At 32.0% G+C, this 24,374-nt stretch overlaps 1 protein-coding gene across 2 annotated transcripts in view; it reads right to left on the bottom strand.

Moving 5' to 3' along the window:
• Positions 1-24,374, bottom strand: part of PKr-C (neuromedin-U receptor 2-like) — a 228,569-nt gene that overhangs the window by 149,012 nt on the left and 55,183 nt on the right. The gene's annotated exons all lie outside the window — the stretch shown is intronic.

The following is a 24,374-nucleotide window of genomic DNA, read 5'->3' as shown; positions in this document are numbered from 1 at the left end:
GGTGACAGTTTAAAAAACTTATGAAAGCTTTATCATAAGATCTCCTTTAGTTGTAACCAGTTTGCCATAGTAACAATCATTGCTCTGGTTTTATTACTTCAATGAATTCCTCCAAGTATTATAGTTCTACAACCGAGAATGTGTCAGTTTTACTCAACTTATTAAATAAATCAATTAATTTCGATATACTTCCAAAGCTGTTTTAGTACCGTAAAGAGAATCCATCTTGTAGAAGTGGTATATATTAACTAATGTCCAAAGCAATCTTTAAGACTTCAACCATTTTGTATGATATCGTAGTTATAAATGCTCAAATATGTTTTAAAGTCATAAGTATTTGAAATAAAAACTACAACATACCTCAGTATTTCATTGTACAAATTGCAATTTTTACGAATTACAAGCAACTAAAATATTACCCAATGCTACTTACGGTTAATGTTCATTTAAGAAATACTTAATTAAGTTCTTTAATATTAATATCAAATGGGACTCACCATAGTCTTCTTTTTCGACAGGTTTAGACAGAAATGCAATAATGTCACAAGGAACAATTTCTTTGTCTTTCAACAAGAAGAGAGAGTTAACTATACGGTTCTACATCCCACAAGACATACCTTACAGATAGGCCCCAGACTTATTCTTCTGACATTATTGCACTTAAATGTGGGCTCAATGAAACAAGTTGTAAAAGCTTATCCAGTACAGAAATTTTTCTCAATTATCAGAAACCGAAAGACGAGAAAAGAGATTTTCTCTGGGCCTAATATTTATAAGCATTATGCTTTTAATCATTCTTTGAAACTAGATGGTGTGGTAGTGACGAAAATTCTATGTTATTGATAATTCGATATCTTTTTGTTTGTCTATTTTAATTTTTTTTATTCATATCAATATTTTAAAAAATATATTTTGTTCTTACTTCTACACAACTTGATACACGAGAAGACGTAATATTAAGTTGAAAAAACCTTTGAAATACGTATAAAGAAAGTACAAGCAGTAATTTTTTATATACTGCTTTATTTGTTGAAATATACGTAAAGTCGTACGAAAAAAAAAATGGACATGTAAAATGTCTGATATAGTAAAAAAGTTGTCGATGTTCTCTCAGTTCAGGAAGTCATATAGTGTTTATTTTTACTGGCTTCCATCACAATATATTATTCTTTATGGTTCCACTTACCTTTAACGGCTTGAAAAATTGAAAAAAATGCAACCATACCTATTATATAACATAAATAAAATTTATCAATGCTGTCAAAAATAATAATAGTGAAGCATTATATACAGGGTGAACCCGATAAGTAAAAAAAAAAATAAAATGATATAAAGTCAGCAAATATTTGATTCCACAATGTTTATGAAAATAAATAACTAGGGCAATTGATTTGATTTTCAGTTTCATCTGTTCTTTGTCTAACGTGAAGTTCGCAATTTAACCAATTTTCTGTTAAGGGAAAATGTTAAAAACGGACCTGAGTATAACAAGTTTCCCTATTCATTTTGAAAACAACTTTTAACACTTCTTTTTGACATTATTTTACAAATACGTATTATTTATGTATAATAATACTCTTAATTTGAGAAAAAAAACGCACCAAACAACATTTATTACACAAGCGTAATATATTAAGGAGGCTGACAACACCAGTGACTATATATATTAATCACAAAAACACACCATTATAACTTAGAGCACGTCGCTTTCAACGGCGCAATTTCATTTTTGTTTTCCATCCCTTATTTGGTAAGGTATTTAATATACCGATTGGGTAATATATGATATTAATGTCTATGGCATCCAGCCGTTTAGAATATATATTACAAGGCTTAAATGGATAGTTTATTTACAATATATTCAAGATTTTTTGCAAAATTAAAGAGAGAACAGTTTTGTTTTTCAATTTTGTACTGAAAATTTCAATCAACCCCAGATGAGTTCATTAATATGTGTATCATACAACCTTATTATTTTTTGTGATATTTCTTTTGCATTAGTCATCCAAATATAACTTTATATACATTATTTCCGTCTCGTTGAAGATTTAATTGAATTTTTTCGAATATAAAATTCCAGACGGGGGTAACAGTCGAAGTTTTCGAAGTCAAATATACTTACTCCCTAAGAATGAACGAGAAACACGACTTCCGAATAACTGAACCTATTTCCTTCGAAAATGTGTTCGCTTTTATGCATTCTCCCTTTTATTTAAATTAAAATCCAAACAAAATTCACCCTATATAAAATTGAAAAATCCTTGGTAAAAATTGTATAAAGGGATGTGCCTGAAAATGTGAGTATTTCAGGTTAATAGCTTTGAAGATATACTAACCATTACAATATAATGTTCACGCGCTTCACTGTCAGATGGAACATTTAGACAATTACCAAGGGGATTGTGGTGAGCTAACACTCTTTTATACTTAATCTGTTCTTAATTTTGGTTTATATCGTTTTCCGATTTATAAACACTATTTATTATCGCTAATGTTTAAAGAATGTCGCGGACATTTGGCAACATGGACCACTAGTGCCAATACAAATCGAATATTATAGAGTTTTAAATGAATTTTACATGTTTGGACACTGCATTTGGCAGTATATTTGACATCTATGATGTGTATTCGCTGTTTTATTGGACGAGCTATATTTCCATTAGGTAATAATAAACACTTGTTTTTACATAAGTTTATGTTGGACCTCTTTAATTTCTGCGAAGTTATTGAAGAATATACTACCTTAAAGGAAAAATGCAATAATGGAATGGAAAAGCAATGGCGCAAAAACAAAAATAAATACTTTGGCTTGAAGAGAATCAGGCCGTTACGTCACACCAGACCCTTAAGATTCTTTAATTTCCCTTTAATGAATTCCATTTATTTGAATGAGAAACAATAAGTATATAAAAGGATATTTACTATAAAACCAGTAACAAAAAATATCTTTACAGCATCCAGAGCTATTCCTGCTTAACATTTATGGCAGTGAAGTCACCTAATTGAATTTTATTACCCCTCCGGTTTCACTGTTTTTGTTTAATTTTATTTTTTCATTAATTATCCTAATTTTAGAATATTTATCCTTGAAGACTTAGAGTAAAGTCAACCTACACAACTCGAAACTGCCGTACACACCAAGGATATTTCGGTGATTATTAACTTAACTGGTTTCATTTTCCAAATGTCACTTCTCGTACTTTATTGTAGTTACAATTGTATAAAAAATATAAAAATAAATGTGATAAAAAAACTTGGTGCTTTTCATTATGAATTCCTTCCGACAAGAGAATGCGGAAAGGATGGTCAGAAAACAGCAAGTGACGTTAATGTCTCGGAAAGCTTCTGATAGGTATTTGACTGAATATGGCGAATTTTGATATTTTATTTAAATGTTTCTGGTTGTTAACATGCATCCTATATTTTTGAGTTTATTTACCCAAGTTTCAACACTTGTAGTGTCACTTTAGGCTTTATACCAGTAGAATTCAGTCACTTTGGTTGCTGTATATTATATAAATCTTTACGGGTCAATAAATGTAGTATTTTCAAATTTCCACTACTTAAACTAGCTCGAGTTTCATATACAATACTATAATATGGTACAGGATACTATGATTATAGTAACCCTTCCACTTTTCGATACCATTTTCGTAGTAAGATTTGTGCTTTGCTTCAAAACAGGCCTCAGTTTCGTCGATCACCTCTTCATTCGACGAAAATTTCTTTCCAGCGAGCATTCTTTTGAGATCTGAAAACAGAAAATAGTCGCTGGGCGCCAGATTAGGAGAATATGGTGGGTGAGGAAGCAATTCGAAGCCCAATTCAATTTCTTTCATGGATTTTTGCCATCGTTTTCACTGACTTGTGACACGGTGGATTATCTTGGTGAAGCAGAACTTTATTTTTCTTCGAATGCGGCCGTTTTATGGTCCTTCCTTTTCCAAGGTAGACAATGAAAATTATTTCATGCGCATACCAAAATACAGACGCCATAACCTTGCCAGCCGACTGTAGCGTTTTCCCACGCTTTGGAGCGGGCTCATCATGTGCAGTCCACTCGAATGACTGTCGATTGGACTTCGGAGTGAAATCATGGAGCCATGTTTCATCCATTGTCACATATCGGCGCAAAAACTCGGGTTTATTACGCTTGATCATCTTCAAACACTGCTTCGAATCATCAACAACGTCGATTGTTGATGATTTGTCGTCGGCAACAACCTCTTTTGGGCGTTCACTGCATTCACCGTGTCTGGTACTCATTTAGCCACGTAAACAGCTAACTAAAAAATATATGGATTTAATTCTAGTAGCGCCATCTATGTGTCAGGCCGGGGACTTTCTAATTGACCTGTTTTATATAGCATCCATTAAAATTTTTGCCGCTGGTTTTGTTGTTAATACATTTTTATATAATTTTAATAACTCTCACTTCTCACCCTTTGATGCATTCATGAATTCCTTATCGTTTATGTAAATTTAGAAGTGATAATATCGTTACTAAAACAGGAACTTCCAACATTGAAAATCTTCAAGAGAGCCGAACTAGAATGTTTCTTTTTCAATTTTAATGCCGTGGAATGACTACATGATCAACGAGCTGTGATTTTGATGAGATATGGTCACATAAAGAACATCTAGTCATACGTATCCGTAACTTTACATTCACAGGGTCAACTGTGCCTAAAATATAATCAATTTGGTAAAGAATTGAATAAAATTTTCAAAATTTAAAAAAAATTTAAAGGACAAGCGCCAAGATGGTATGTACATATATTTTGTTTATGTACTTTGACTTGTAAATGGCAACATAGCAGAATCAAACGAAAACTACCGAGGTATTCCGCGTACCGGTTAGGATTCTCCAGAAATAGTCACTGGTTTCTCTCCCCTGAGAAAAATTATTTTTGAAAACGTCCGTAAGGAATTTGTTAGAATAACAATTTTACTAGAATATGGTATTAAAAAGTCGTTATTTAATGTATGCTTCATCAAGAAAATATACCCGAAAACCGACTGCAAGACGGGGCCTCGGCCAGCCTGCACGCGTGACTATAATTAACTGGAAACTTTGCCGGTTTCCAAAATTTATTTCTATTGTTGTTTGGGATTTTGGCTCTCCTCGGGTCCAACCTAATTCAAATATAATGGCTTCAATTAAATTTCGTTCCTAACGCAGTGGTTTTAAACGATTATTTGGCCCTGTGAAAGACGTTAAGAAAAATATCGCCATAAAAGAGGGTGATGAATGGACTCGGCCTTAAAAGTTGCGAAAAATGTCCGTTTAATTAGTCGGAATTAAATTCTTTTGTATTACTGTTTAGACAATTTAATATATAATTGTGAATAAGGGGCGTTTAAAGGAAAACAGGAAGCGTACGGTATATTAAAGGGACCCCATTTCTGTTAGACGAGTACAGCTAGTTTGATTTGAAAAAATCAGTTTCCGAAGCCCATCAGATGTTTTTAGAAACTTATGATGATACTACTTCGTCATATCTTTGCTATTAACTACTTGTTGATTTATATATACTGCCTTGTAGCTTAAATTTTTTGTTGGGGAAATCAATATGTACTGATTTATTTTAATTTATTTTGATCCACAATTGCTTATAAGGTATTGTATTACCGCTATAGTTGATTGTAACTTTTCGGTTGATTCAGTGTTGTTACCTCCAATTCCTAGGATTTCAGTGTCATCTACAAATGGAGTAACAACATTTTCAATGAATGTAGGCAAATCCCGAGAGTATAGCATATAAAATACCGTCGCCAAAACAATTCCTTAAGGCACACAGGCTTGTATTCTCATCAAGTTAGAATAGACATGTAGGAATGTTCGTCGGGTCGGTCGGTCGGTCGAAATGTGTGGCTGCCGCTGCGATCATTTATCAGAACACTCACTACTATCTTTGGAAGGAATTTGCACGGGAACTAAAAACACTGATTGAATCAAAGTTGTTTATTCTAACTTACGATTGATACATGTGGTCGATGGGAGAATGGACAGGATATTAGGTTAAGGTGAAGGAAGTATGGTAGCGCTGTGGAAGTGGTACTGTTACAGGGGGACGGTGATAAGAAAAGAGAGCGAGACGTCGTCCTGATGGTCTTTTATACCCTGGAACTGCATGGTACCAATCCACCGGCATTGCCAACCTTTGTAGTTGTTGATGGTGAATTGGTGGTGGCCTAAAGGGTCGTGGCGGTCGCCACATAACTCCCCTCCTAGTGGAACAGCCGTGGAACGTACCTATATGTGGTGCAAGTTCCGGAATGCACCCGCAATCACGCAAACAAACGCCCGGGGACTGCTGATGAGATGGGGATCCCAACCTGAGCGAGGAGTTTTACGGGATCAGCTGCCATCGGAGTTTTAGCAGGACGTCGTTCGTCTTGAGGCTTTTAGCTTTGTTTGAGGGTACCTGTAAATGTGTTACGTGTCCCGTTTCGTGATGAGAGGATGCTCATGTGTTGCTGGTATACATGAGGGGCTTCTGTGGTTTTCGTCCATCAGGCTAGTCTCGTGGGATGTCGTCGACCACGTGATGTTGATGAGTTCCGTTCCTCGTGCTATCCTTCCATGCACGTGTCAAGCACCTGTCGAGTGGCTTATGTTGAGTTGATTTACCTGTTAGGCACTTTGATCACGTCGGGGTCACCAATTGTAGGAATGTTCGTCGGGTCGGTCGGTCGGTCGAAATGTGTGGCTGCCGCTGCGATCATTTATCAGAACACTCACTACTATCTTTGGAAGGAATTTGCACGGGAACTAAAAACACTGATTGAATCAAAGTTGTTTATTCTAACTTACGATTGATACATGTGGTCGATGGGAGAATGGACAGGATATTAGGTTAAGGTGAAGGAAGTACGGTAGCGCTGTGGAAGTGGTACTGTTACAGGGGGACGGTGATAAGAAAAGAGAGCGAGACGTCGTCGTGATGGCCTTTTATACTCCAGAACTGCATGGTACCAACCACCGGCGTTGCCAACCTTTGTAGTTGTTGATGGTGAATTGGTGGTGGCCTAAAGGGTCGTGGCGGTCGCCACAGACATTTGCTTGTCGACTCTGAGGTATCAGAAATTATTGCAAGACAAATTTTATTTTCTTGTAGTGACTTTTTATGATATTGATGATTTTGGAAAAATGATCAATCGTGGAAAGTTCTTTCCTAAAAACATATTATAATATCCGAAATAAGATCCTTTTCCTCAATGATTCATGTTATCCTGTCAACACAATTTTTTAAATAATTTGGACATTTTGGCAATATTCATCATGTTAGCCGATATAAGCACCACACAGATATATGAAAGAGAAAGCCAAAATATTATCAGAATTTACCCAAGCACCTAATATAATGTACAATTTCTCCTTCCTCTTTATTGGATAATCTATATATTAATAGACCAAGCCAAAATTTGGATACTATTTTAAGTTAAATTGTATATGAAGTAGAAAAACAAAAAGCCAGATAGCGCATAAAAAAAAATAGAAAGACGACCACCTATATCAGGCATAAAAGAGGCTGCTGATATTTAAAATTACTATATAGTTTAGCAATTTTGTATAATTACTAAGTAATATTTTTTAACCTCTTGAAGTATTTGTAATTATTGTTTAATTATTATTCCGTGCTGTTGAAAAGCAATGGAAAATAGGAAACTAAAAGGCTAGACTAGAAAGTTTTCAATATCTGTCGTATAGACATGACTTTGTCTCGTCGACTACTGTCTGTCCGATTTCTGCAAAACTATCTGAATGATTTAAATCTAACTCAAAAGAGGATTCTCAAAATCATTAGGTTCAGTTTTTCGCACAGGAATCTCTGATTTTTTCTATCTGATCTAATTTTTTCGCCAAATCGTTAAAATCATCAATTTTATGTCTAATTAACTCCAAGATATACTTATTATTCCAATGATTCATATACTTTTAGAAAGTAAAACTATCGGTAATAATATTTACTAAAGAATGCGACCTCGAAAAAAACACCTACAAAATGAGCTTCTGAAAGGTTAATTAATAAAAATTAAACTGAATACAATGGAAAAAACAATAAAGACCCACGGAATGATATACGCACTTTTACGCTTTATTTAACACAAAAGCGATTAGGAGATGTATAAAATACATTTGTTCAATGGAGTGTAATAATACACAAAAATAACACAATGAAATAAAATCGCAGCAAAAAGTCAAGTCAATATTTTAGTGGTTGTATATTTGATGCAAAATTCAAAACTTCAGTTTTCGTTATAATGTACAATAACAAACAACCCTTATTTTTTGTATGTGTACTTTAGAGCTTATTATTTACCAACTAGGGTTTCTCTTGACTGGTTGCTACTTAAGGTAACCAGTGACCAACTTACTCACAACACTCTCAGAAGACACCCAATCTTACACAGTTCAGATTTCATTCTCTCTTGCCTTATGGACAATCACAAATATACATTTACAGCCATATCCCAGCATGACTGGAATCCGAATCACTGTTTGCATCTATAATATACAATCAATATGTGTTTGACATAAACAATGAATCTAGAGCTTGCAGAACCACCTGGCAAATAAACGTACCGCGTAAATAGAGGTGGGTAGGGAGCCGAATTGACAGGTATTTACGGTTGCGTACCTCTCTTTGTTTTTTATTTGATTTATGTTTATTTTGTGCATTTGTGGTATATGTTATATATAAATTTGTATTTTTTAACATTATTTTCCCCATCAAAACATACAATAGTTAATACATGCACAAAATTGTTGGAATGACATGAAATTTTGACAATTCCAGCTTGAAGGTTATGTACTATCGAAAAATAAAATATAACAAACCGAAGACTTATTAAATGAAGTAAATTAATGTAAACTAACAGTTGGAATAACTTGATATTCTAACAATTCCAGCTTGAGTCTTAATTCTATTGGAAAATACTCTGTAATAAAAACGATACTTATTAAATAATGTCCATTCAAGAAGTCCATGCAAATGTTATGCTATACTATCGCACATGGGATTTAGAGAGTTCTGAACTGCTTAAGAACACAAATATTATACATTTTACAAACTTATCTGTGTTAAATATATGACTTCTCTCGATACAAGAGCCAGTATAGAAAGGAAGATGAAAAGTTAGTAGAGGGCGCTGTGACTTGTATCGAGTGGGTATAAATTACCAGGGATTAAAATAAAGTCACTCTTTTGTTCCAAGGCCATAAGTGGTGCATTAATTCCGTCCCGTCCCGAATCATAAGTGATTCGTAAAAATCTGATATAAAAGCCAGATAAGATAGATTTTTGTTAATCTGACACTGTTGTAGATACAATCGTATCTGCTATTCAGAACAATGTTGGGAAAATGTATGAATGTTTACTAACTTTGATTTGTTAAAAATTATGCAGGGACAGTAACACAACCAGAAAGTCTATAAATAGTTAGTAATGCAGAATATTTCAGAGCTTGATTTTGATTTCAATGGATCCGAACTAATTATATCGCCGCCTGGGCGTATGCAGCTTCCATTAGGTTACACTACGTTTGTAATTTGCCATGTATATCCTCATTAACATATAATTAAAATTGTACATGCAAATTTATTCATTAAACACAATGGTAAATCAATAAATGAATAAATGAATCCCCGAAATATAATGTCGAACACTAAAATATATTTCATTAAATTAAAGCTTTATGGATATATAGATAATAGACTGACAAATAGTTATTTTAATTTTTTGTCAAAAGGAATGAAATGTTAAAAAAATATTGGTATTGATCACTGATGTTTTCGGCTCAAAATACCAAGGGTATAGAGCTAGAGTAAATACAGGTGTTTAAGTACTTGAAATCAGTAAAATGAGGAGATGGTAAGATGGTAGGTGTACAAGGGAGGAAATATTATAGTCAAGGCTAAAACAAAATAATCCTTCTATCTTATATTTCGAGATCAGGCACTGTTACAGTCTGGCAAATTGTACATGTTCCTTTCTGGTTCTGAAAGGTCAATGAATTCCTTCTAGATTTCTAAATCGATTGAACCCTTTGGATAGAGACGCACATGCGTCCATGTTTAGTAAGTTATTTTTTCTTTAAATTAATATTTGCCAACCAAAAGAATTAAGCATGTTAAATTTAGTTACTACTATATAATAAATAAATGAATTATAAAAAACTATTCTGCCTGAACAAGCCTAAAAAAAGCTAGCTATACAGAGAGTTAATTGGATATAGCTGAGGTAAAAGTACATGGACGGCGGTGAAGCTCTCGACCGAAAATTAAAATTATACCACGACGCATACAACTGCTACATCCGGATAGTATTTATTAATAAAAAAGTGACAAAGAAACTCAACATCTCTGAGTTTCAGCTTCTTTGTTTAGTAAGTTTGCATAAAATTTAGTGGCTTTAGTGACATTTCATATCCTTTATTCCTTAATCTTTAATTATCCTTATATCACATCCTTGTATTATATAATACTGTATGATATCCTTAATTTAACGTGAAGCTACTTTTCTCAAAATGTCTAGTGTGGACTAATAATATGTTTTCTGTACAACACTAGGACTTCTCACATTCCAATATATATATATATATATATATATATATATATATATATATATATATATATATATATATATATATATATATAGATATATATATATATATATATATATATATATATATATATATATATATATATATATATATATATATATATATATTGAATTTGCTATAATCAGTATATCACCCTTGAAAAAAATATATTTTACTATGGTAGGTTAGGGACTTTTCAATTGACCTGCTATGTATATGTATTATGGAATCCTATGGAACATCAAACTAAATGGATCTCCTAGTGAAAAAAGAATCGCTACTATTCGAATTGGTACAACGGATTTTCCAGGTTTATAAGATCACTAGAAGTACCAAGCTTTAAAGACTTGTATATTAGAGCATGATGACATACTTTGTCCAAAGTCCTAGTTAAATGTAAGAATACTTCCCCCATGAGGTTCTTGCAGTGAAAACCATGCTTTGTTTACCTACTAGGCTAACAACTTCATGGACCGACGAGTGTATGACTCGAAATCCAAATTGCTCGTCTCGTTAAGGGTAGTAAGTTTTTTAAATGCACAGCCTATCTCCATTTACAAATCGATAATCGATTTGTTATTGAATTCGGCGAGAAAATAAGCATAAACACCCTTTTTTACTCCTAAAAGGTCTTAAAACAATATTTTTATACCCCACATGCGTTTTGACCATGGCGGAGGATATTTCCGGAAACGTTCTGGATATATCCGCCATGCAAAAAGCAATCGCTCAAACAAAATAAATAGAGAGCGATTACCCGCCGCCGGGTAGGCCCACCGGCACCTTAAACAAAAGAATAACGCCACTTTCGCCCGAAATTAAGTTGATTTAACCGTCACCCGTCGAAATTACGCCCCTAACACGTAGACGTCCATAATTCTCCCTCGGCTGATTAAGTGCGGTAAATTGTAAATCAAAATTTAATCAAGATTAAGATGAAGCTTTGCGTTACGTTCTGCGCGTCGGCAACGCGATTAACCCAGACGGTTTTTGCCCGAATCGTTGAAACGTTGTTTCACACAGAGTAATCTACGTTGGCAGTTTGGTTTCGAACAGGCACAGTTGCGGTTTCTCGGGCCTGTGCTAACGTTACTTTCGTTAATGATTGAAGTCAGTCTAAAAAATCTATTATTAGGAGCTCGCAGGTATTCTGATGATTGTTGTTGCGACAAAACAAAGCGTATTTGTTGTTAACAATATAGAAATATATTGTTTTTATTTATTACATTGTTTCTAGTCGTTGCCGACTAACCTACAATTTGTCTTTACATTAACTTAAATCTAGGTATATATCTAGGAGGAGTCATCGTCCCTATCTTACTCTCTAGGGTAATAACGTTTATGTATTTACTTACTGTTTTTCAATTAAAAACACCTGACTACACTACACAAGATCTAATGATTTCATATTTTTAGTCTCCCTGTTCTGGTATTATCGAAGAGTTATATTAGTTCAATGTTGACGCAGGAATGGGATCTGTCCCATGTCTCCTTGCAATTCTTTTGCTTTCCTGAGTGATAGCCGATGTCTGAAGGTTTCGATGTAAATAATATTGTTTCCATTTGTTGTATCCATTTCATATATAACGCAGGTAAATAATTAGCTCCAATAAACTTCCTTATGGTACACCTGATTTAGCTAATTTTACTGTAAAGTAGGCTTCCTCGTGTTTGAATTTAAAGATTCTGGATTTTCGTTCAATGAGACTTGAAATTTTTTGTCTCCAAACTCTTTTGGTCCTCTAGCTCAAACTTAGTTATTGATATCTAAATCAACACTTATGAGTATTTGAAACCAAAACCTAAATTGCGATATGATGGAGCGGCATCAAAAGTGCCTACTATCTATTTCAAGTTAGTTTTGAAAAATAAGCTCCTCAGGAAAACCTTAAACGCTGCATGGTTTGTCAGAAATAATCAAATTCGTAGTGAAACTCACACTTCACATCTCAATCATTCCACAAACAACTCAACTCAAGTTCTTCTGAGTTTAGCACCGCGTAACCGCTAACCTCCCCTTTTCCAGGCTGAAACGACTTCATCTGCCCCTGTAGTCATTACTTTCGCCCTCATACCACAGTATCCAGTTGTGTGTTAACTCAAGTTCGAGAATCAATAGTTAGTTTTCGGTTTAGTGTAGCCTCACATAACCCGATCCAACTTGTCACTCCAGGACAAGTCTCCGCGACCAAAACAAAAAATATCAAAACTGTTCGATGTGACAAAAACCAGCTGGGTTATCTCCACGATTCGTTGAATCCAAATTTATCTCTAGTAACTAGGCGATATGAAAACCCTTCTTTCCATCGAAGCCATGGATGGCAACTGAAAAAACCTAAACCTACCGAACTTGAAGTAATACCATTGAAGCGATGAATGGATAGTTTTATGCAATGCAATAAAATATACATTAATCGCAGTAGTATCCACTAGAAACTAAATATTACATATTAAAATAAATCAAATCTAATTTCAGTGATTCGAAAAAGTATTTTCGCAAATATTATTAACGATAATGGATTTAAAATTTAAAGCCAAAAAATATTTATATCCAGGAAATGTATACCCACGACGAAACCGCGATTTTCGATATATATTTGTTTAATATGCTGCGAAATAGATCCCTTCGAATAACGTTTAGTGTAACGAAATAAAAGTGACATTGTCGGAGGTCGACCCTAATGCTTCTCGGATATAAAAAATATTGGATTCCTTCAGTTTCGATTTGATTTCGAATCTGAAATTCCTGTAAAAGGCCCCATCTGCCAGTAAAATATATCTTTATATATTGGCCTTTTTATTTATTTAAAAGATTTTATTAGTTTAGAAGTAAAAACTTAAATATTAGCTGCTGAAATAAATTCAAAGAGAGTTGCCATAGCATTCCCTTGTTTCCACAAATTACTTCTAGAAAAACAACAGATTTTACTCATGTAAAATACTTAATGTTAATACTTGTAAAGAACTAATAGATATTGACAGCTGAGTTGACAACAAAAGAAGAAATGTTTGCACTCCAATTCAAATATCAGTCTCTCAGAACAATGCTAATCTCATAGGGTTAAAAAGCTATGATCTACATCGTGATAACTACAATAAACGTACATGAACTGTGCGTTAACATAAAAGATCCCAAACACCATGAAATAAAAAACAAAGAAAAGAAAATTAATCATTTATGTGTAAATCACCCAAAAAATATTTGTAGACGCTCAAAAGCTTCATCTCATCCATCAGTTATCTCAATTAGTGACCTGTCAAAACAGGTTAAAAGTTTATCACTTCTTATAATAATGTGAAGAAGAAAGAATCAACTCATAGATTGCATTTAAAAGTGGACAAAACAAGAAATGATCAGAATACAAGCAATCAATGTTATCAATGTTATTTGTGGCAATACTTACATTACAATACACAATACATTACATTACAAAATGTACATAAAGTTTTATAAATATATATATATATACATATATATATATATATATGTATATATATATATATATATATATATATATATATACATATATATATAAATATATATATGTTAACTGTGCGTTAACATAAAAGATCCCAAACACCATGAAATAAAAAACAAAGAAAAGTATTAATCATTTATGTGTAAATCACTCAAAAAATATTTGTAGACGCTCAAAAGCTTCATCTCATCCATCAGTTATCTCAATTAATGATCTGTCAAAACAGGTTAAAAGTTTATCACTTCTTATAATAATGTGAAGAAGAAAGAATCAACTCATAGATTGCATTTAACAGTGGACAAAACAAGAAATGATCAGAATACAAGCAATCAATGTTATCAATGTTATTTGTGGCAATAATTACATTACATTACAAAATGTACATAAAGTTTTATAATTATATATATATATATATATATATATATATATATATATATATATAAATATATATATATATATATATATATATATATATATATATAAATATATATATATATATATATATATATATATATATATATAAAGGGTACTGATTGGAAAAACATCTAGAAATAACCCCTAGTGCTTTTCATATATACATATACGCTCATGCGTGATACATATGACAGTTTTTCATGGTCATATTACATAGCAAATGACAAGCATATGCAGAGCGTATCGAAAATAAAAGAACTCAAATTAAAATACTGAAAAATTCTTCAAAACTATTATAGATAGAACATTAAGAGATTCACCGCAAGGCATGATGAAAGGCTCCTTCATATCTATGTTAACATATAGGTGCTGCAACTCTTGACCAACACTGAAACCGTCTGATCTTGAGTAGTTGTGTAGTGAAGTGTACTAAATAGCAAAAACACTGAAAAGTGCTACTAACTTTAATTTTATTAAAGACTAAATAATGACCAATTAGTCTTTCTAGATAGGTACCTAGGTTTAAAATCCGGTAGAGAAAAATTGTAAATTAGCCGGCAATGGCCAGTATTAATATATCAATAAATTTTAAAAAATAATAAAATCTAAAATAAAAAATATTTCAATATAAAGTTGATCGTAGACTTGCTGATTATTGTTTTTTCGATTTTCACTTTATCTCTTCACAGTTGACAAAATTACATCAATATTCTAACTATATCTCCAAAGAACATTATGAACCGTGACCGTCAAACCTTTTCAAAAATGAGAATTTTCATATCGTGTTAGTGGTTCACTATTAACAATGAGTCGGAATAGTAGAAATACACCGATTTTTCGATATGTAACAGATGAAGCTATAATAAGAGATACTAAATAAATACAATTTTATTTTATATCTGCATTCGAAATAGCAAATATATACTGTTCCGTGCTGCAAGTTAATGGCGTACAATTTTCTGATATTCCGTTGCCCTTGGTAAGCTTTTAATAAAAGTTCCATCGAATATATCCGCTTTATCTAATATGATTTTTTATTTTTAGAACTATGCTTAATAAAAGTATAATTTTTATAATTTAGAACATGGTATGAGCTTTAAAAGACTAAAGTATATTATAATTTAAAGCAATTGTTCTTACTAATGTCATTATGCATGCTGCTCGATTAAAAAGGGCTAATGTTTCTTTTGTAATTTGTTGCGTGCTTTTTAAGCAATTTTTTATGTCGGAATTTGGATAAGAGACACTGCCGAACTTTGCATCCAAGCCTTTTCGGCAACAAAACACCCAGCCGGATTGGTTGGCGTGGTGGTTAAGGAGACAGGATGGTCCTGCTACTGTTACGATAGCCGCTGTAATTTTTCATAGGACAAGAGTATAAAATTCGACAAGGACAATGATCCCCGGGCACGTTAGAAATCAATCAAGAGTAAATGTCTTCTAGGATGATCTCCAAGTTGGTGACTCGTCAGTCAGACGGCTTAATGCCTAGGACCTTGGCGCACACTTTAAGCAGTAGATCCAGTCCAGAAAAATCCTAGTAGTTAGAAATTAGACTCTAAAATATTTTATATATATATATATATATATATATATATATATATATATATATATATATATGTATGTAATTGAAAAATGAAAAATATGTATTTGAAAAGTAATTGGAAGCTAGAAAAAATATATGCAAAAATTAAGTCGTAAAACTAACATTATGACCATAACTTAACCGATTGTCGACAATAATTAATAAAAATATATTTTCCAAATATAAAAATAGTTATTTGTGGGTAAAACAGCTTTTTAGCATCTCCCCTGAAATATATGTAAATCTTGTCAAATTTTATGACGAATATCAACGAAACTGTTATTTTGTTTGTAACATTTGAAATCTACCTATACATATTTTATAGATACACATTCGGATTTAATAAAACTTACGATAACATTTTTATACATTCGATATTTTATTTAAACTAAAAGCACAAACAAAAATCCAATAATTTTATTAGTCAACATATATATTGAATACTGCATACATAAATATAAGCATTATGACAATAAACTGGAATATTTTGAATTTATTCCATCTTTTATCTACATAAGAGTATTAGAATTGAATATTGTTACTATTGATTAACATATATAAAAATCTTAAAATATAAAAATCTGAACAATTCTACTTATACTTATACCATCTAATAAACAGAAACTCGTAAACTCTACGATCTATCAGGGTTTTATCTTCGTCTCAATTTATTTCTAAACCAGCCTCATTTTTCTTCTAAATTAGAAATAAAAATAAATAGAATATTGATACACTGAGATTTGTGAAAGGATAGAGCAAAGACCTCAGATTGTATCAAAATGCGTCTCATATTATATCATGGGTATAAAAACATATAATACATAGCAAAATGAAGTCGGATCTTAGAACTGAAAAACCAATCAAATTAGAGAGAACCAAAATAAAGATAGACTGTTTGGCTTTCGTAGATGACTTGGCGATTCTAACTCAAACATCAATAATCACTGAGATAGTAATAGAGACACAAAAAGAGATCCCGAAAATAATAGCAGAAAAAGTAGGTCTTTAAATTTAATTTGAGAAAACAGTGTTTATAACTGGCAACAAATTCACACCAACTGGACTGAAAGGAATACTTATATGATTCGCTGTCAAAAAACCGTTACAGCTTTTGGACTTACAAAAGACATCTACAACAAAAAAGTATCTCTAAGTATAGAAAAATGAGACATTATAACATTGTTTTGGAACGCTCATTTTGAATAGAAAGAAAGACATTGCAGAAATCCAAAAGAAAGAAAAATTATTAGAAAAGTGTTAGAGCCAAAAACACTGAAGACGGGCTAAGAGCAATTAAAGAAGTGGAAAAGTTTATCAATATATGTAAGTTTTATGGGCATATTAAAATAAAGGACGAGACATATGGTAGAATTATATGAAGCTCGCAGGAAGGCCAAGGTTGAAACAATGAAACGGATCGCTGCGATTAAGGAAAATCAGAAGGGAGCCAAAATAACACACTAAATAAATACAGGAAACCCGGAACTAGGTGCTCAAATGAACAAAAGGGAACCCATTCAGAAGGAATGAAAACAGTAATACATTAATTTACAATCATGCTCCAACAGGATTCAAACCTGCGATTATCAGTAGGAATACCGTTCTGTCACCTTGACCACTTCGCTAACCAAGCCGAATATTATTATTATTTTTATTATTTTTAATCGTGGAAGACAAGTTTATATTACCTAGCTGATGACTTCTTTTTTTGATGAATAATGGAATGTTAATAGATGTAACTAAGAAACTATACATTTATAACATTATTCTAAAATATTCGATACCAAGTTTATTTAAAATCTATATAGTAGAAATAATGTTATTAAGAACGTGGTTTTTTAAACTATGGTATGTTAATTAAAATGTTAATAGACTTGTCCTCTGTAATAAAATAAAAGACATAAAGCCTTCTAGATTAGACTCTGAACGATCAAATCACCATGTGTATAAAAATAAATAAATAATGTTAAATAATTTTATTAGTCACTCTATTAGTCAACCAATACAGTCTTAACAGTATTGAACATTAGATCTTTTCAAAATGCTAATAAAAAATTAAATTTAAATAAGCAATATTGTGCAGACCTTTAATAAATATTAATATTTAACAATATAAAAAGCATAATTCAGATATATTTGTAATATATCTTGAGACTTAATATGATATGTGTTTATTTAATTGTCATATAAAATATATTAAAACTCTTAAATCCGTTTTCTAGGAATTCTACGTATTTCATGATTTAAAATGGACATAATAATTTAAATATATAATGCATATAAAAAATTCCATAGTTTTTGTATTTAAGTATAAAGTGCTATAAGATCATTTAACATAATTGTTAATCAAAATATTATTCATCATTTTAACGAACTTTTCATCAATATTCTCAAATTAATAACATATTTATTACCGTGAAATGGGTGATAAACATGCCGGCTATTAAAAAAAAACAATCTCAGCTTTGACCTGTTAGTCATAGTTGAACTGTTTCACGTTACATTAATAAGGTTGATAGCCCTCAAAAAAAAGATGCCCAATTAATGAAACGCAATACAAAAATATACAAAGTCAGTTTTCAAATATGTTGTTCTACTATGAATTACTTTAAACAATTACCACACCTATACATGTCTCCCTCTCCCTCCCTCCCTCTCTCTCTCTCCCTCACTCCCTCACCCTCCCCCCCCCTCTCTCTCTCTCTCTCTCTCACGCTATCAAAAATTATTACTAAATTATTAAATTTCATCTCGATATTTTCTATTTTATTTAGATTTTAGATTATGTATCTTTATTTGGGAATTTTTCAGTAACTTAAAACTATTCTGTTGGATTTCAAACGAATTGATTTCATTCAAATTTTATATTTTAATTTTTTTTACAAAGAACACTCAGATATACTTTCGGTATGTGATATTATGATCCAATACTCACCATTATCTAAGACATGGTGATGACAGTGAAAACAACTAAAGGTGAGTATATAATTAATTATTATAGGATAACTGTAAAAAATCATTTATAGAGTGTGCAGAAATTATGTGTATAGATATATGTGTAATTCTTCTGAATATGTATGAAAATTTGGTTAGATCGTATAAGGGCAGAATGAATACTAACTGTCTTGCCAATATGGCTAGTGCGTTAGGGAGACTGCAGTAATATATAATTTTATCGAAAAAAATGTGCAGGTTCCAAAAAAAAGAAGAAATGAAATAACGATGATAACAAAATGACTTGATAATAAAACACAGTAACCAGAACTAGAACCCCAGAATCCCCAGTGGTAACTCCAGAACCTCCAGGGGATACCACTACATAAAATGTACATATAACTCTACTTCATACGTGCTGTGGAAGACACAAAATGTTTCGGTTAGAGAGCTACTCTGTTAGAGAAATGCAGTAATATCAGAATGATTTAACAAGACAGCAGCCAAAGAAACAAGAACTATACGTAGGCCGATAAATATGTTCTCCAATGAAATTAATTTGGATATACAATTATTTGGTGGATTAGGCCTCCAGGGGATACCACTACATAAAATGTACATAAACTCAACTTCATAGGTGTATTGGAAGAGTTCGATCTAAATATAAAAAAGCAACTCTAACTTACAAACTATTGTGATTAGAGAACCATTGCGTTAGGAAAATAGAGTGATATCAGAATGATATAACAAGAAAATGCAGCAGCTAAAGAAACAATAACTGTACGTGGAAAAATAGATTACTCTCTAATGAACGTAAAATAAATTACTTGGATATACATGGTGGATTAGGCCTCTAGGTGATACCACCACATAAAATGTACATAGAACTCTACTTCAGAAGTGCTGTGGGACAGTTCGATCTAAATATAATAAAACAACTCATAAACTTTTGTGGTTAGAAAACTATTGTGTTACAATGATATCAGAATGATTTAACAAGAAACGCGAAGATATAGCGAAGGAAACAAAAACGTAAAAAAGTAAATATGTTCTCTAATGAAAATAAAATACATTATTTAGATGTTTAGATTAGATGATACATTATATAGATATCCCAAAGCCAATATCAGCCATTTTTTGACGTGACATAGTGATGGCGTGAGTACACCTTTTTACCATATCGGTACGGAACTAAGCACCAACTAACAGTATTAAACCGTTTACATAAGACTGAATATCGGCACTGGAAACTCCGTTCCCCTTCAGACAAAATCGTTTATTTTCTTACTGCCCATCCATCAACCGTTACCTTACCACCTCCAAGGTAATTTTATATGCCGTCTGCATTCTCTCCAAATAGCAATTAGGTGATATTCTAACATTAATTAACCAGAGAATTCATGCTAGGTCGAAAATGAGCCCATTCGCACCCCGGACGCTAACAAGACGACAAATAAACGCTAGAAATTATTACGAAGATGTCGTGTTTTATACAAACAATTCCATTAGGGGACTTTAAGCGCCACCCCCAAAACTGTAATTGCTCCAAATTCGTATCAGTATTTTATCTCGCCGTTTTAAGACGACATGGAGGGGCGAGCTAGAGATACTTTCAATTAAGCAAAGAGGATACTCTTAATAACGGTGGCTGAATCCAAGTCTTCTGGAATTATTGGATACAATGACTTAGGTTAACGTTTTAATTGTATCCGTTAGTTCCTACAGATTAGCTGCAATATTATTTTAGGAGTTCGCAGAACGCCTGAGTATGTTTGATAATACAAATGACAAGTATCCATTGTACATATTGTTGGTACAAGTATCCACACAGTACGAATCAAACATGGAGAAACTCGAATACTATAAATTTATATTATCAGTTCTAACAGGTCAAAAAAAAAGTCCCCGGCCTGACACATAGATGGCGCTACTGGAATTAAATCCATATTTTTTTTAATTAGCCCTCAAAAGATGCCTGTATAAATTTGGCAGCTGTCGAATCATTAGTTTGTGAATTTTTGTCGAATGAAGAGGTGATCGCCGAAACTGAGGCCTATTTTGAAGCAAAGGGCAAATCGTACTACAAAAGTTGTATCGAAAAGTTGGAGGATCGCTATAACCAGTGTATCACCCTTGAAGGGAATTATGTTGAATAAAAAAAACTAGTTTTGCCAAAAAAAATGTGTTTTAGTATAGTAGGCCGGGTTATGGTACTATGGTTGACCTATTATAACAAACAAAATTAATTATGAATTTCAATTTAAAAAAGTAAATATAATATTATGCGTCAAGAAAACTAACAGAGAATAAAACCTGGTCCTAATTAAATATATGATGCAAATAGAATTGTTCTGAATTGAAAAACTTTTCCATTTTATACAGAAAAAGAAGTCAAATATACTTTACTCTAACAATAAAATAGAACAACTGGCTAACACAATTAAAGCTAACATTTTTTTATCATTACAAAAATTTTCTTATTTATTGTCTTATTATTTCCCACTTACGCGATCATAGCCAAATATTTTAACGCAAATTATTTTTATTCAGGCAAATACACGACGTCGTATTTTGTAATCAGTCCAATTTAGATTAATTGTTTTTAGAAATTCTGTGCCCCATAATAACCTAATAAATTGACCAGGAATTGGGAGGCCAAGGATGTCAATAATAATAGCCAATATTGCGTGCTATAAACACTTTAACGTGCTATATAAACCGACGAATTTGGAAAACTCCAAGAAAATAATATTTAATGTATTTTACGCTATAACTAATTGATACAAGATCAAAAAAAATTGAACAACACATACCGGGTGTACCGGAAAATCATCACTGCCTATTCATAAAACGTAATTTTATCTTACTGAGATCAAGCCTCTAAGTTATTCATGTTATATTCTGCGAAAGTAATACCGCCATAGATGTATACATCTTTAAAAATGTCAGCTTTCGTGCCTGAAAACTTGCATTTGCATATTTAATTCAAATTCATGCAAAATACAGTGAGCATGTTCTAACCTTAACAACATGTGAAGTGTAGTTTCCAAAATTCAAAAGTAGTGATTTCGATGTGCAAGACAAAGAACTTTCTGGTAGATTGAAAAAGTTTGAAGATGCGACAGATACTAGATGAAGACCCAGTCCAAACTCAAAAACAATTGGCAGCGAAACCGACCGATCGACTCTAAGACCAAATCGTTTTGGTCGCATGATATCGCCCTGTGTTTGATGGGACCAGAGAGAGTTAATGGTGATCGCTACCGACAACAAATGATCAATTTGAACCATACACTGATCGAAAAACGATTAGAATAGGCTTGAAGACACGATAAAACTATTTTACAGCACTATAACATGCCGTCTCATAAAGCAAAATCGATAACGGAAACGTTGAACGAACACTTAGTTAAGTTATATTATCGCACATGCCGTACTCTCCAGACTTTGCCCCATCTGAGTGTCCAAGTTTTCGCTATATATATATATATATATATATATATATATATATATATATTTATATATATATATTTATATATATATATATATATATACATATATACAATAAAAGATGCACCAAACTTGTTAACTAAATAATGTTAACGTCTTGAAAAAAATAGTTTCCAGAAAATCACATTTAAAGTTTCGTTTTTAGATGTCGCGCTAGTGCTATATCTTCGCAAGGGTACATTCTTAGGGCTTTGAAGATATAAAAAGATCTTTTTTTAAATTTCTGGATTAGAATATCCCGTTAAAAAACATTTCGAAGACAGGGACCTATATCTGACCTAACCACTCCCCACATCATCGTTACTGCCGGAAGAAAAACTAGGGATGTAAAATATTTTCCCCTTGTTTTTCGTTGTAACTTCTGAGAAACTAAGGATTATTATATGTCAGACTTGCCTCTCATAAATAGTAGAACACATCATTACAAAAAGTTTTATTAAAGGAATAAAAAAAAGGCTGTCTTGAGGTCTTTTAAAAAACGCTGTAGGATAAAATAGCTTTAAAAAATATTCAAATAAAATTGTATATATTTTAAAGCACAACGTGAATACAAAGTATTATATTATTTATGTACACGTGTGGCAGATATCGCAAAAAAAACGGACAAACTAATTAATTTTGTTGATACGGCATTTTAGTGGATATTATTTCTATATATGAAGCAAATGCCAGACCGTATAATATCAATGGTAATATGTAACGATATATAGGTTTTATAATAGAAAAAAATATCTCTTATATGATGGGATCAGTAATAATGTTTTTGTTCCTATTAAAAACGTTATTTCCCAAAGATAAAAGGTTTGTTGGTCCAAGGGCTTAATTAATATAACTAAATCTTATCACCATCATGGACATGTTAAGTGAAAGGTTTTTGAAAAATATTTTTGAAAAAAAATATAAAACCCAAATCTAGCCCCTGCCGATTTTTCTTTATAACAGTCACTCAAAAGCACAGCATTCCACAATAGTTTGATTACAAAAAGCTTGGTTGATTTAAGACAAAACATTGCTCAACAAATGTCGGCAAGCCCTGTGAATCTTGCAAACATGTGCTCGAATAATTATAATCCTGTTAATTCCCAAAAAAATAATTATAAATAACAAAGTTTCGATCTTTAAGAACGTATTCTTAAGAGACTATTTCATTATTTGAGTTATTTTCGGCGTTATAGGGACATTTCTGATATGACAATAAAAACTTTATCCATGAACATTCTCCTGTAAAAGTGTTGGAGTAGACATAGACTTTTGGGATCAGAAACTCAAAAAAATGAACAAATTCATTAAATTGGGCCTCTGTTGTTTTGAAATTTTTCTGAAATGATGACTTCACTGAAGTGAGTCTGAGGTAGGAGCTTTTGTCACTTTTAAGGAAGCTAGAGCAACGCTTAGTTTTACTATTCATAGCTTCATAGCAACGTCTTTACTAATAACAATGTTTTCGTTATTAATTTCAAAGCACTACAAAGGTTACAAACAGGTCAAACAACTTCAATGTCTTTGGATATTTGATACTTTTTTGATAGTTTTCGTTTTTTTTTTAGAGCAAAATTTTCATTTTATTTATTCTATTCAATAAACGATTAATATGGGTAATTGTTATTGAGATATTGGTAAAAAATATTTTTTTATTTAAAAAGTCAAGATAGAAATATGTTTAAACTAACTCTGCTACTACAAAATTGATCATACCATCATATTTTAGATATATGTTGATATTTTCATCAATATATCTAAATTTAAAATAAAGTTATCTGAAAATAGACGAAAATCACGATTTTTCCTAAGGATATATATGGAAAATGAAAAATTAATTGAAATTTTCGCATTAAATGAAAGAT

The sequence above is a fragment of the Rhynchophorus ferrugineus genome, unplaced genomic scaffold, assembly GCF_030347505.1.
Source record: "Rhynchophorus ferrugineus isolate W39M unplaced genomic scaffold, kcgeb_rfMv2 rfM4, whole genome shotgun sequence".
In the NCBI taxonomy this organism is placed as follows: Eukaryota; Metazoa; Arthropoda; class Insecta; order Coleoptera; family Curculionidae; genus Rhynchophorus; species Rhynchophorus ferrugineus.
This window is presented reverse-complemented; position numbering and strand designations above follow the sequence as displayed.